This window comes from Vicugna pacos, chromosome 19, assembly GCF_048564905.1.
Source record: "Vicugna pacos chromosome 19, VicPac4, whole genome shotgun sequence".
Lineage (NCBI taxonomy): Eukaryota > Metazoa > Chordata > Mammalia > Artiodactyla > Camelidae > Vicugna > Vicugna pacos.
In genome coordinates this window covers 105,332-111,103 of record NC_133005.1, presented here as the reverse complement: position 1 = coordinate 111,103, position 5,772 = coordinate 105,332, and the positions used below count along the sequence as shown (strand labels likewise).

The following is a 5,772-nucleotide window of genomic DNA, read 5'->3' as shown; positions in this document are numbered from 1 at the left end:
AACAAGGTTAATAGAAAGCTGAGTGGTCCAATTAAACTAGAAAAGGTGAATCCCTGCGGGGGGGTGCCCACAAGAAGCCAGTGGGGTGCCCCTGGGTCACTGAGAGGCTAGGATTGGAGGCACTGGCCCTGCCTGAAACTGACTTTAATTGGCAGCTCCGTGTGCTGCTGGGAGCGGCAGGTGCCGAGACGGCAGCTCCCAACCCAGCGGTTAGACCTGCTGCCCCTTCTCACCTCCCGACCACCCACCACCCCTGGGGAGCGTGGGAGGTCTGTTCGGGGGAGTGTATGAAGCAGCCTGCAGCACCAGGGGCACGGACGCAGAAGTGGAAAGGGCGAGGCCCTGGAAGAATCTTCTGGGAGTGGGACCAGAGAAGGGAAGAGAGGCTTCCACTGTGTCTGGAGACAGTTCTAGAAAACAGGAATGCTTGACACATCTCGGTGTCATTGTGAGTGTCTGTTACACTAATCGCTGTAGTTCTGGTGTTTAAGAACATCACAATCTAAAATGAAACAAAGACCTCTGTTGTGTCCTCAGGCAAAATGACTGTGGAGGACATTATAGGAGCCAAAATGTGTGACCTCTCCGAGATGTCACCTCAGTGGAGGAAAGAGCCGCTGAGATCAAGTGGGCAAGGGGCCATCAGAGCCACACCCGTGATGAAGGTGGGAAAAATGCCTTCCCGCAAACCCCCTGCCTCCCCTCTTTCCCTTCTGGATGCTAACCATGTGACCCAAGCTTCATCTCAATGTTTTAACAGATGTCATTGTTGTATGAACAGTCACTGTGCAGGAACCACCAGTACTTCCCCCTCCGCACCAGACTGCAGCCAGGCAATAACCTTCACGCACCCCGGCTCCATCTTCCAACCCCACCTGGAGTGTGCGCTGATGACATGCACACGAATGCTGATATTTTTCTCTTACTGAGACATTACCAGGAAGACCCACATTCCTGCAGCTTCTGGGACGAGGAGAGATGGGGTGCAGCCTGGCAGGTGTCCACTGTGCAGAGCAACAGCCGTCGTAACGCGTTGCTGATGAATTAGACTCACCCTTCCTTGTGGCAGTGGAGATATTCCCAGACGAATGAAAATACATTTCCTCTCCTCTTTTCAGGGAGTACAGCCAAGTTGTAATATGTTTAATGTTACTTTGTCACCGGAGAAAAGTCACACTTTTTTATGGAAATAAGAAGTCAAAAGCTGCATATGTAGGAACTCTCACAGGGACAGTGATTGGCAGGTCTGATTGAAACAATACTGAGTCTCTTTTAAGGAAAAGAATTTGTTTTCCAGATTCTTATATTTGTTAAATGACATGGTTTGCCAGGTGCTCATATTATTCAAGGAAAGTCACATTTCTTTGTTTTTTCAAACAAAGTTATATCTACCTTTGAGGCTTCTCAGGACCACAAGCCATCTGTTTTTTCTTCTTACAGCTTCATCCTTTCCTTGGTGTTACACCCGGATTCAGGAATCAGGTGCTCCAGGAACTGTGGGTGAGGCTCCCCTCTGCTCCACAGACGAGTGTGCTCATACCCAGACTCGTGGTGAGATTTGCCCCATGGCTCCACCTCTCTCTCTCAGCTCCTCGGCCTGCGATGCTTAATGCTCAGTGTCCAGGAGTCTATGGTCAGATCCTGCTCTGACGTGCCCCTGTTCCATTCTGCACGAGCATCCTGGTCCATCACAGAGCCCCACCCCTCTGCCCTTCCAGGCTCTGAGAACCCTGCTCTCTCCTGGGCTGGACCCGCATCTTCCCCAGGAGCACCAGCCCCTGTCTCCCTGCAGATAATCCAAGAGTATTGTTCCAATTATTTCAAAAGTAGGTTTTATTGAATTTAAGCAAAATAAGTTTGACTTTTTTTTTTTTTACAAAGAATAACACGAATATCAAGCTGACTAAAGAAAGAAAAATACAAATTGGTGTTTGGAATAATACGAAATCCAGAAAAATTATTAGTAAATAGAAATCAAATGCATATTAAAAGAAGAATACACCATGGACAATTGGGTTTTGTCCAAGTTAGAAAGGTTGGTTTACTTAAGACCCAAAGATCTAATATTTAATTCTCCATGTTGATAAGTCAAAAGAGAAAATCTGTGTGGCCGTCTCTACAGATTAGTAATGAGTCTTTGGACAAAATTTAACATACACTCTCGGTTAAGATAGACCTCAGTGGGGTGGGAAGAGAAGGGCTCTACGGAGCCTGGCACATGACGCCTAGTACAGTGTGCGCATGCGCAGCAGCACAGAGGGCGACCAGGTAAAGCCCCGAGGAGCGCTGACAGTAAAACGCACGTCTCAGCCTCCCGGGAAGGAAAGGAGGGAATGGAGCAAGGGGACCAATGGGAAGCTGGGGGAGGAACTGACTTTGTAACATAAACAATACTCCATAAAAATGTTCTGCAAATGTTACACAACCTCAATTAAACAGGGTTTAATTCAGTTTTGGTGGCACTAGAAGAACTGATGTGGGTTTGTCTAGAGGAATTAGCACGGTGAAATATCTGGGAAGACTGGGAGAAAAGGGACAGTGTTGGGGGAGAGCAGCCCTTCCAGGCAGCGGGAGTGCCCGCCTGCTCAGCAGGGATGAAGGTGGGGACAGGTGAGGGAGTGAAGGGTGTGGCAGGTCGCGTTCCTGGGTGGAGAGAACCTTACACACCTTCAGTAACGACATCAGCTCCGGGGCCCCGGTCAGTCCGCGACCCGGCCCTCATCACGCGTGAAGAGCTGGGTTCCCACATCACTTCCAGCAGCAAAAGGAAAGATCGTGATGCTCACACAGATTGGACAAATAAAAGGATGTGGAGTGAGTGAGGAAGGCCACATCGGGGACAGGATGAGGATAAAACGGTGCAGGCAGCATCGCACGGGTGACGGCACCCCTGCGTCTACACCGCTGCCTGTCATTTCTCTCTTCTGTACATGAAGAACAGAACGTCTTTAAGTTCTCCTGGAGGGAGACAGGGGTCCCCCTCTGAGCGGGTGTGAGCAGGATTGGGTGAGACCTGACTCCAACATGGCCACTTTTAAATGTGCCGTTACTTTTACAAATGACATCAGAGATTATTGTGGGTATGACTGTTCTGGCTACTGGGCTTCACCTCATTAACAAGTTTTAAACATGTATTTCCTAATACACCAAGGAGTGAAATGGAAGAGATACTCCAAATGTACCACTTAGTGAAACAAGCACATTGTAGCCTAGGAGCTCTATCCGGAAGGTCAGATTAAAGGACACTCTCAATTTCTTGTCTTCCTTTTTATAGTTGGAATTTGTATGTGCTGGCATGAAACCAACCATCAAAAAAAAAATGAAGACAAAGTTAACCACAGCGGGGAGGGCACAGCTCAGTGGTAGAGCAGGTGCTCAGCATGCACAAGGTCCTGGGCTTCATAACTGGTGCCTCCATTAAAAATAATAAACAAGTATGTAAGTAAATATACAAACAAATCTAATTAGCCCCCCCCAAAAGTTAACCCCACAACGTACCGAAAGTCATTTTAGCCTTTTAAAATCCTTTCTTGACCTGATGAACCTGTTAGAGAGGTTGTTTGGATAAAAGATAGTGAAAAATCAATTCAGGAAATTCTGAATTCAGTAGGTTTCAATTCAGAGAATTAAAAATAAGCCTCAGTGATTTACACACCTGAAACAAGAGGCCCTCTCCTGCGGGGTAGCCCTGCCCTACTATTTGCTGTCATCCGATCCGTTCACAAAAGTGGGCTGGGTTCTGCATTTATAAACCGTCCTCCCCTGGCTGACTTCGAAATGGCAAGTCCTCTGACCTGCTCAATCCCAGGTCGGCTCCGAGGACATCCTCTCAGTTACAGGAAGAGCGTTACGTAAGAACACGTTCAGTTCCACACTGAAAACCCGAAGCGACTGGAAAACAGTTTACGGACTGGCTCAGTAAACTCGTGGGATTCAGAAGTGGCCGTAAGAAGCTGCTTTGTCGGTGTTTCCATCAGCACAGAGAAAAGGAAAACAGGCAGGAAACCACTGGATTTTTACAGTTTGACTGTGACTGAAAGGAAACAGGAATCTCTGCATGATGGCTTCAATTGAATTGGCTGGATATTTTTTTGAAATGCAAAGACTTCACTAAACAGTATGAGGCCATTTGAATTTTTTTCCTCTATTAGAAGGGAGAGGCCAGTCCACCAAGTTAATCTGATATTTAGAAATGGCTTTGAGACGTATGTGGCCTATATCAAAACTGACAGCCTCTGTTTCTCTTAAAGGCTTCATTTTCTCCTCCTCCTGGAGACATCTGGTGAGGCAACATCACCCTTGCACGTGCACGTGCATGTGGAGGGTCTACCCCGGGACAAGTGGGGACAGTGGCCCCACGGCCCCAGAGCCCCCCCAGGATGGATGCGGGGACACTCCCAGGAGAGCAGAGACGGGGGAGGAGTGTGATGAAGGGGGAAACCGGCTGTTGGATCAAAGAGGGATTTAGACACTGAAAAAAGGCCACCATGGGAGACCGTGGCTCTGCTACAGGAACCCCGAGGTCTGCCCTGTGACAGCCTATTTGCTCAGCACTATTGGTATTTTGGTAAGGAATTTCTACCGAGCTGGCAGATCTTCAGCCCCGAGGATTCCTCTGATCAGCAGGTGTTGGAACAGCCTGTGGCAGAAATATCATAGAGCCGGGTGCTGATCCAACCCCTGTAACCCGGACTGGAGCTTTGCTGGACGTGTGGTTTCTTATCAAGGAGACTTGAGAAAAGCTAATCAGATTCCTTACAGCATGGGTGGGTAATCACTGTCCATCCATAAAGCATATGCTTGTGTTAATACCATGTTTATTTACTATCTATAAATTGAATCTTGTACACAAAACTAAAGCCATATTGTAAGTCAATTGTGCTTCAAAAAAAACCTACCCAAAACACAAATCAAAAAATTTCATTACCTTCTCTAATTAAATGAGAAAAAATTCCAAAATAAATTAAAAGAAAATATGACCTACTCCCATCATATTAAGAATCACTTATCTTTTCATTTTGTTTTTATTTTCTCTTTTTAACTAGAATGAGGGGTCAGAGAACTGGAAGAGGAGCGGGGACCCTGAACACAGGACTGCTCCCAGATCGGTGGAGAGCAGAGGGTGCAGGTGAGGCCACTTGGATTTGATTACATGTAAACGGGGAGCCCACTGTCCTACAACATGGTAATTATAACTGAAAAAAATGCACTAATGATCTTATGAGTAAATCTTGTTTTCTTTTAAATTTCAGATTTTAAAATAAATTCTGAGGTTTTAAGACACTCAAATATTTTGTCAAAAGTTTTCTTTTATGACTGGATACAGAAGATGTGGTATATTTATACAATGGAATACCACTCAGCCATAAAAAAGAATAAAATAATGCCATCTGCAGCAACATGGATGAACCTGGAGATCATCATTCTAAGCGAAGTAAGTTAGAGAGAGACAAATACCATATGATATCGCTTATATGTGAAATCTAAAAAGAAAAAAGACACAGGTGAACTTACTTATAAAACAGAAACAGACTCACAGACATAGAGAACAACTTATGGTTACCAGAAGGGAAAGGAGGTAGGAAGGGATAAAATGGGAGTTTGAGATCTGCAGATACTACTATATACAAAATAGATAAACAACAAGTTTCTACTGTATAGCACAGGGAACTATATTCAATATCTTGTAGTAACCTCTAATGAAAAAGAATATGGAAAGAAATAGATGTATATACATGTATGATGGAGACATTGTGCTGTCCACCAGAAATT

At 45.6% G+C, this 5,772-nt stretch overlaps 1 long non-coding RNA gene across 1 annotated transcript; it reads left to right on the top strand.

The window, feature by feature from the left end:
- Nucleotides 1–559: 559 nt before the first annotated feature.
- Nucleotides 560–5,111, top strand: LOC140687222 (uncharacterized). Its single transcript, XR_012061393.1, has 3 exons — nucleotides 560–665; nucleotides 1,441–1,500; nucleotides 5,046–5,111. It is a non-coding gene; the product is annotated as an uncharacterized lncRNA (long non-coding RNA).
- Nucleotides 5,112–5,772: the final 661 nt, after the last annotated feature.